The sequence below is a fragment of the Botryllus schlosseri genome, chromosome 15 (assembly GCF_051294905.1).
Source record: "Botryllus schlosseri isolate E-star chromosome 15, Bs_hap1, whole genome shotgun sequence".
NCBI lineage: Eukaryota > Metazoa > Chordata > Ascidiacea > Stolidobranchia > Styelidae > Botryllus > Botryllus schlosseri.
In genome coordinates, this window is record NC_137250.1 from 8317127 (window position 1) to 8327220 (window position 10094).

The 10094-nt window shown below is 39.3% G+C and overlaps 1 long non-coding RNA gene across 1 annotated transcript; it reads right to left on the reverse strand.

Moving 5' to 3' along the window:
• Nucleotides 1–1124: 1124 nt before the first annotated feature.
• LOC145457230 (uncharacterized) lies at nt 1125–5373 on the reverse strand. The gene is made up of 3 exons (XR_013920808.1): nt 4248–5373; nt 3644–3804; nt 1125–1560 (listed from the first exon to the last, which is right to left on the reverse strand). It is a non-coding gene; the product is annotated as an uncharacterized LOC145457230 (long non-coding RNA).
• Between the last annotated feature and the right edge of the window lie 4721 nt (nt 5374–10094).

The window sequence follows — 10094 nt, forward strand, 5'->3', positions numbered from 1 at the left end:
GAAATTGAAGAATGTTTCGAAGGACTCGATAACTGGAAAGGTGTGATGATATGTGAGGAATGCGAAGCATCCTTTCCTTCTGTGAAAGCTCTGAAAAAACATTACAAAAATCATAAAGTTCCCACCAGTACTTGGGATATATCTGAGGATGCTGTAATTGCTGTTTTGAAGGATGCTTGTGTAAATAGCAAAAAATACTTTGAATGTGCCCCATCATTCGAGGAACTAGACGTGACCAAAGCTGTTCCATTGGTGAAACAACTCCATTCTGAATATTGCAAACTTGGTGTTGACGGATTTTATCTACATTATTTTAATATCTGTCACCAAGCTAACAAGTTGCTGGGTTTGCTATAATTCGCGAAATAATTTTGCCCCCCCCCTAATTGGGGGGTTTGAGGTGCGGCAGTTACGGTCCTGCTAGTCATACTCAAGTTTCTGCGGTTATCGGACAGGCATTATATAAGACTACAAGACAGTTGCAATATTATTTGTTATATTCATACTCGAGTTCCTGCAGTTAATATAGGACATATTTTCAATCAACGATAGGCCTATTGTGAATTGCATATCGGTATAGTTCAAGATTTTTCCACTTGTTCACTTTGTAGTATTCTTCAGTCTTTCTTTCCATGAATTCATCTCACAATAGCCAATGCACACGAACCAGATATTCTATACCTTCTGTCATTATATTCATATACGTAGCAAACTCTACAAAGGATCAAAGCCACAATATCACATCAATCTCGTGAGAAATGTAACATAGGCTGCACAGTATTATTCACTAGTCGTAACGACTCGCCACCGCTACCTAAATGTTGAACTGTCTAACTAATTCCGACGTAACTTCAAGAAATACACGAAGAATCACCTTGAACGCCATTGAAACAAGCACTGAGCGATCCTGTTTTGGGTGCATCCATCTGACCGTGACCATTCTGCCGGCTAACAATGGGAGAACAATCGAGTCGTCACTCCAGTCATACTCTATAGTCAGACCTACTGTGGACGCGACGTGACTCCCTATGGATATGTCATTTACCTCCTGTTCTATTCCTCAGGATTACCATATCAGGACTCCCCTCCTAACCTGGTGCAATTACATGGAATTCAACATCATATAAACTAACGAACTGTTTATATTGGGTTACTGTAAAACGACAATTGCAAAATACAAGTACAACATTAACTAATGAACTATTACTGGTAAACAAAGTTCAGGCTTACGTGAAAAATCGATCAGGAAGTCACTACGAATAAATGTGTCAGTGGAAATTTGCATGTAACAGCAAGTTCTAAGTCAATTTTATATTACCATTACAAACATTTCAACTGAAGTGCATCATGAAATTAGAAATAAACGTGTCACATGACTTTGAAAAAGTTCAACTGCTAATACAACTAAAACAGGGAAAAGCATGGAGCAATCATAAGTAAAATTTACATTGCATATTATAAAACGATGCATCATTTGCACCGCATCATGTTAAGAGCGCGAGTGCGTATTCGCAATAAACTTGGTTGCAACAACAGTTTTCTTCTTGGTCTTTGTTTTGCCTGAAACATATACAACAATGTCAGCAAATCATTTGTAGAGCCACTCTGCTGACATAGCACATGAAATTTGCGTCAGAGCTGCTTCAATTTCTATTCCCTCATGCATTAATTGTGATCCGCTACTTCTACTTGTGCTGAGTGATAATTTATGACGATACTACAATGTCTACTCGAGCTTCTGACGTTGTGATACAGAGTATGAAACCCGTCAATCAAATTATATTGTGGAAACACCTCAAGTACATACTTCAGTACTTTCCAGAACTTCTACTTTACCTAAAATAGTTTTGATAAGCCATGTATATCGCTGCTTGAGTGCTTGAACCCGAGTAGAAATACATTGCGTTACTCTTACTTGTACTAGACTACTGACGCTACAAATATTTCTAATTGAGTGCTGAACATGATTGCTTTCCTTATCTCTGTTTAAAAGCATACAACTACGACATTCCTCAAGTCTCCATATTTTGACCATGTCGACACTTGAAAGTAGTTTGATGTCTTGTAAATCGCTATTTATACTATTTAGTACGGTACTAACGATGAATACTTTGACCACCTTTATTTGGAACTTATCACCTACTACAACTAGGGCTTGCCACGAATCTGAATAGAGCAACAATAAGTCGAAACAGATGATCTTTTAGGGTACATAAATTGTATTCAACAAGAATTAGAATTCCGATTCTATGTACCACTGCGAGGCCTAAAAACATAGATTCGTCATATCGCAGAACACGGCACATGTAGGACGTAGCTACGCACGATCGTGTGAATGACAAATGTATTGTCTCAAAGTACAATAAAATAGGAATTATCTTAAATCTAAAAAACATTCTTCGATATGATGTAGAGCCGGTATTCATTTTCTTCGAATTCGCATACGAGATAGATATTTCAACTTTTCCTTGTTCATAATGTTGTCACATCATATAGAGCAGAGGCTTCAAATTCAAATGTGGTCGCAGGTCAATTTCCGGATTTTTGACGACGCAGCAAGATAGGGATATTCAATGTATAATTTCCATGTAGGCCTTATTTGACGGGAGCTTGCAGACAGGCATTCCACAAACATCTCGAGAATATAATTTACTATTGTATTATTCACGTTTGACACGAAAAAAATCACAGTTTTGAATATTTCAATAAAATTATTTTTGTGCTGGGCATAATTTGTTAAAATAATGAGTTATAGAGATGATGCAATAGGATGCATCATGACATCATCAAACTCTGGGTTATACTATTTCAGTTGGTTGACCTTTGACGTGTCACAGTTGTATTTTAAAATCTACTGAAATTTGATCTGGTATCAGAGCATTTGAGCGGTGTAGCCTAATCCGGGTTTTGATATAGTCGTGATAAGTAGGCTGTTGCTACTGTCATTACCAAAGTCAAATTAATTCAGAATTAGATGTTGGCTTCGATTATTATTGGAACATATCAACAACTTTAGCCATAGTAATAGCATTGTTTCTTAGCCTTAGCGATCGCACACTTCATGCTACTCATAAGATTTCTAGCAGCCCAAAATTTATTTTCAACACAATTTCTGATGGTACCTATATTAAAATCAGATAGTCAATTCACATAAAATTGCGCATAGCACGAGAACCACAGCATATAGGTCTAATTCCACGATGCATATCGTACCACAAAAGGGTCTACGGGCCCTGTTCAAGAACCCCTGGGATAGAATAGAGCACAAAATCTTCTTTTAGAACTTTTTACTTCATTTTGAAGTGAATTTTACAAGCCTGGTAAATGGCTAATTGTACAGTAGAAATTCAAGGCGTTGCAACTATTTAAACTCCGGTGCAAACAATATGTACTTTGACCACCAACTATGATTAAACGCTAAGAATGCCTACGCAACACCTCGACCAAATCTACCTTTTCAAACTTATTATTTGTATACTTTCCAGAAGTGCATTATCTACTTCCATTTCGAGTAGATCTAACGCAACTTTAAAGTTGTTACCTCTAGGTGTGTATAAATCCATAACATTACATCTACTTCAGTTCAAAAGATGATTACTTTCACAGCCTCTGGTTTCCATGAAGTGTATTCAATGTTTTATACCTTTTGACTTTTTCCTGAGGATGACGCAGCACCGATTTTACAGCAACGCTTGTTCCATGTGGCAGTAGTTCTTCCGAACGTTTTTGGTTCCAGTCATCAAGACATACTTTGTACAGTATTCTTGACGTTGTTGAACACTATCAATTGAAGACATTGCCGATCTAAATAATCAAAGATATTATAATGTTTGTAGTGAAGCCATTTGTCAAGAAGCCAAGCCAGGAATCTAGAATATCCTGTAAAAAAAAAGACAATGAAGTTCAAGCTGGACCATTCGCACATTTTACTCACTACAATGACTAATCAGTAGGGCTGATCACATTGGTATGGTTACTCAAATCTCGAACGAGTATCAATTCTAATGATTCGAGCCAAGTATATGACTATTTTCAAGACAGCCTAATGAAATTACACGCTCTGTGCCACTATAACAATGCAGTTTATAATAAAATTATAGTTCCACCCAGCACGTTTTAGCAGCCCGATTGCGAACCACCGTCAATTGTATATTTCCGCATCATCGATGGCACTTTTTTCAGGGTAATAAATTGCTAATTAATGAAATATCATAAATCATCATATATAGTTCGTAACTTCAACTTACATAATTTAACATCTTGATCCATGAACAAGGCACCACTGCGGCGCCTTCCTCTGAAGTTTAGAACTACATAACATTGCCTGTTCAATATCTAGTCTCCTGGTAGAAATGAAGTAACTTTGTATACACAAACACAGATATGTCCCATCCATATATAGTAAGAATCCATTGATAATAAGGTTGTGTTTTCTTATCGACGGCAAGATGACCATGAGCAATCAGCCTTCCTTAGGGCCCATCCATAGCCTACTTTTTTGATACTGCTACAATGTAGGCAATGTTTCCGTGTATATATACTAATATCGAAAGTTATAATCAAGCAATAAAAGTATGCACGGAGGCCGTGCCAACATTGCGGTAACATTGCCAACAACCCGTCTGCACCAGGCCATGAACATGTTAAGTTTATAGAGTTTATAATTGGTATAGTGTTTGAGTATCCTTTGATTAGAGCGAGGTTAAAGATGAGCTAACAAACTATTATAATGTTGTTCCTAAAATACCCTAAATATAAACCAATATTGCCAAAAATTCTTACATGTTCACTGAAAGCCTCAATTATTTTATTAACGCTATTATAGATGGTTATGGTTATATACTGTTGTGGACACAAAAATACGAAAATGGATGTTAATGTGATGCTACAATCTTCATGCATCCACAAATTCAGCAATCTCACATTCCATAAAGGAACATTCCACATTTCTGTAAGCCTATACATAACATTTCAAAATTCAGTATATACCGATATGTTATAAAATACCGGTACATTACTTTATGCGGCATCTGGTTTGCTGATTGGGTCCTGCAGTCCTAGGAAATCCTTGTAAAACTTTTCACAGGATGCACATGAAATGGCAAGTTATTGCTTGTGAGACATTATGGAACAGAGCACAATAAATCAGACTTCTATGATCAATACATTATCATATAGTATCAAATGTAGCCTACTACGAGAATTATCGGCTTGCATGAGTTACCAATTAGCAGCGGGTCGATCAATTCCGTCTGTAGGTGATATTACAGCCGTGTCACTATAATCATATAATCGAATTCATTATATCGCATCAGCAGTTCATGATGATCGAGACTATTGCTGTTTATTAAATATGGCACTCAAATACCAAGCTCCCTACCCTTCCGGTACTCATGATAGAGACATCTCACAGTCCACGCTGCTAACGTTTCCAATAATGAACTAAACCATTACTGTGATAATTCGTCCCTCCGCCATTGCTACATACGGTGATCAAATTGAATTACACGCGCGGCGCATGCGCGATGCTCGCCAAATAGAAGAAGGCAGGCTTCTGGTTTTATGGTTGGATGAATCTGAAGCAACAGGCGTGTTCGACTCCATTATCGAAATAGCCGAGAGGATTGCTTACTGCGTTGTTCCGTGATTGGAATAGTCATCACAGTCCCATCATGACGATTATCAAGTTCTGATATCGGAATATTTCACATGCATTACGAGTATTTGCCCCTGATGTGGGCATTTTCGACCCAGTAATGTCACAATAAAATAAGCCACTGTGTCTCTGTATCGCACATTATATCGAGCCTCTTTAGCACTGTGCGACCGCAATGATCGACAGCCAGGCTTGTGAAGTTCCACGCGATGAGAAAGTCACACCATATCAACATCCACGGCTTCACTCCACTAGATTTCACTTGTATCATGACTGTATTCAACACAACTTATTCAGCATTGACTGCAGAATAATGCACATTTGAGTTCATAGAAACGATTTCCCAGTAAGGACATCCAAATCAACTCCTGTGTTGGTGGCATCCAGGCATCACACTATTATGACATCCACTGGAATGGTCATTGGTGACTGGCATAGGAGCACTCTTAAAGTTACTTCCTCTGGGGGTCTCTTGGAGTTACATAATTGGACGTCAATTTGTGACCTACTGAGCAAGTCCTCAGTCACTAAAAGTGGGACGTGGGACGACTGGGCACAATTGTGGACGTACCCGTAAGTCCGTGGTAGATCGGGTGTTTGCTGGGCTACTTCCTAAGGTGGTAATGTTTTACAACTACTTGAACATCTACCTGAACAGTATTCTAGATGAACTGATTACGTTAGTAATTTTTGTTTTAAATGGAAAGTAGTTCAGGGATAATATTGCACCACTATCATGAGTTAAATTGTCATAAGAAACGCGTGAAATAGCCTCTGAATCACGGCAACTGATTGTATTTTTTCGAAGATTCTACCCATGGGTGGTGTCATTATAGTCATTTTGCGTTAGCTGCAACGATACTTTTTGCGATCTCGTATGTGGTCAGTATTCACCTCCGACTAACTGTTGAAAGTATGCGACAATTTCTCAGACCTTTCATTTCGTCTTCTATTTGAAATAGTTTTTACATGTCTTGAAAATTAATAATTCTACTTGTGATCGAGCAGAAATGTAACGCGTTACTTGTGCTACTTGAGAAGCAACACCGATCACTTCGACCAACTCTAGTTCATACTAAAATATTACGGCAAATCAGCAACCGCCAAAATGCAACGATTTGTATTTTAAACCATATTGTCCACGTCCACATTAGCTCAAACGCGTCCATAAGGAGTCCCGTAGTGTTCACAGCAGGTCAGTCGAGTCCAAAGGGAGTCGTTTCACGTCCACAATAGGCCATTTCGAACGAGTTCGGTACGTCTCTCAGGACGTCCCTAGTTGTCGACAAATCCACTCCGGTGACAGAGCCGCAGGAATATGCCGAACGTCCCGCAGGATATTCCGCCGGCAGTCCAGTGGAAGTCGAGTGTATGCTGGGATGACTTTGGAGCCGGAGCCGTGCATTTTCAGCGGAGCCAGAGCTGGAGCCAGAGCTCTACATAAAATTCAAGAGGAGCCGGAGCCGGAGCCGGAGCTGGAGCCGGTTCTATGAACAGTAGCTCTGGCTCCGATGTATTTGATAAGAAGCAGGCTGAATTCACATAATTTTACAATAATCGTCCAAAAAATTGAGAATTGTTGCAACAATTGTTGGCACCACCTTTTCTAACTAACCAGTAACCATGTTCAATTGTTCTTACTTAGGCTAAGCACCAAACCTGGATAGGCTGGATTTGCCGCGCTTACTCCGTAATTTCTGTATTATAGGTATCCCTTAAATTCGTAATCAGCACAGCACCAATTGTATGGTTCGAAAAATATTGAAAACCATGCATGTCACAAAACGGGGTGGATGCTTATGAGAGATGAGCAATATATCTAATCTTTATTGCGACGAATGTATTTAAGCGATGCCATATAACCTTAGGGTTACCATACGTCCTCCTTTAGGAAGATTCGTGGTCCTTTTTCGGGTTTTTGAAAATGTCCTCCGATGACGCCTAAATGTCCTGATTTTTGGAAATTCGTCCTCCTTTACAGCTTTTGCAGTCAAGATAATGGAGTGATTCGAGTGAAAATTGGCATAAATGATACTAAATAGGAAATTCGTGGTTCGATCGAAAGCGACGACCTTTTTCTAGCCAACACCACTAATTTTAACTAAAAAGCGTGTAAATCGGGAGTCGAACGAATGTGATGACTCTTTCTTCAGTCAAGCCACCAAATTTTACAGCAAAAATTGCGAAATCGGCTGTTTTCAGAATTCAGCTTTGATCAACTAACTTTTCTGGTTTGGTAAAAGTATCATCCTTTCCCGATTCCAAAATATTGTAACCCTATAAAACCATGACCTTGTGCGCGTGTTGATTTAGAGGCGCGCATGCCGCACTCCGAGAAGCATTGTCTGATGTCTGTCTGACGAGCAAATGCACGTTATTTGTTGATAGTTTTTTAATCGTAGCGCCAAATTGGACAGTGTGTTATCGTTTTGCCTATGAATTGAAATTCATTCAAGCGCATGATCGTTTACTCCAGTAACGATTTGCGAACGTAGGTAAATATAGGGAAATGCATCGAAGCAGCCCAGATCGCTATTATAGTCCGCATAGCCTACAATTGCCGCAATGCGAGAAAGTCAATGCGGTGTCCGAACCCTGCTCTGGTGTTGAATATAAGAGGGCAATTAGTGATTGGATGCACGCTTTCCAATTTCTAATCCTCATTTTGTGTGTTCTTGCTTGTCTGCTTGATACACTCGCATTCTTGAATTGTCGTTCAATGTCAGTTGCGAGCTTGCAGTGCAGGGTACTGGCACTGACTTGTACAGTGCGCGACGTTGAATTAAGTTCTCAAATATTGATGCACCGCTAGATTGTCAGTGGCACTAATTTTGAGTTAACGAGTTAACTTGATCGACGACGGACGAACTGGTAACGAGCTCACCAATATCGAATTCGAAGCCATTGGGTATTTAATAAAAAGTGGATTTCTGCTGATCGCGACATGCGCTCATTTCTGCAGTTACATCTGAACAAATCGCATCATTTCAAGATTGCATTGGCCAGGCTTGATATTAACGAGTGCAGTACCGGTATTAAAACATCATGTCACTATTTTAATGCTGTATCATGTGTGCAGTGTGTGGAGTATCGGCGATAGTGTGGTGGTATACGCATCAATCACTCGGCACTATGCATCCATCCAGGGCAACCGTTTATTGTAGATGGCCAAAGCCGTACATAGAAAGCACCAAGTTCAAGTGGTACACCAAATATCGCTACACTATAATATAATGCAGGAACATACGAATATTCAATCATTTACCGACTAAATAAAGGTCTCAATTCCACCAATTCACCCCTGACAAATTACTGCACTACACACATCTTGCTAAGAACATGAGGCCGAAGGAAATAAACAGACAAGTATCGAGCACAGAAAATCACTTGAGCATGACACCCATTGTTACGTTTGAGCGTGGCTAACATGCCGAGCCCAAATAGTTCGAAAGTGTGTCCCTGGAGGACTATTTTATAAACGAAACACGCGAACAAACACTCTACTGCAAAATACTAGACGCAAGCTTCCATGAGGCAAATTTCTCACATCACAAAAATACCCTCTGTTGATATGCACAGAAACCCGTCAAACTTCACCAAATTTGTCAGAAAACGCATCTTGAAGGATTCCAAAATGCCAATACATCTCTGAGTTATATCATCATATAAGAGGACCGGGTCCTCTACGGTAATATTTCCGCTATACTAGTAATGGGCTGCATGCACACTATATTCCCTTGCGAGGGAATCTTGCTCCATGTAATGAGGTATGGTGTTTCCAATTACAGGTCAAACATGTGTTGACTGATTTACATTCAGCGTTACCATGACCATTACTCAGACAATTAAAGCATAGATTCTTATGAAGAACAAGTTCCATTTTCTGGTTCAGGTTCATAGTGTTATACCTTTCACATCTGTAAATACTGTGTGACTCATCACAACAAGGACATTTTGGATTTGCAGCCACTTGATCCAATTCATTTGTACAGTACGCAATAGGATGATTGTTAGTTACGGTTGCAAATGTTTGAGCGCTTCGAGACTTGGGCATATAGGATGGGTTTGAAATGGAATCCCCTTTCATGTCCTGTGCCAATATCTTTCCATAAAACGTATTGTTAACATACGCTCTCAATTCAACAAAATTCAACAATTTATCATAGCTAGGGTCCGGACCATGGATCCAAGCTTCCCGAACAAAATCCAACTGCAAATGATATGGCAAACGTTTGAAGACAGCCTCCAAATAGCAGTGAGCATCAAGCATAAGATGTAAATTCCAATTTGATAAAATGATTCGACAATTTCGCATCTTTGTTGCAAAATCATATAAAGCATCGGGATCATTAGGTTTCAAGCGAGGCCCTTCTGTAATTTGTTTAACATGGGCCTGTATTATAAGATTTCTGTTTCCGAAACGAAATTCCAACGTTTG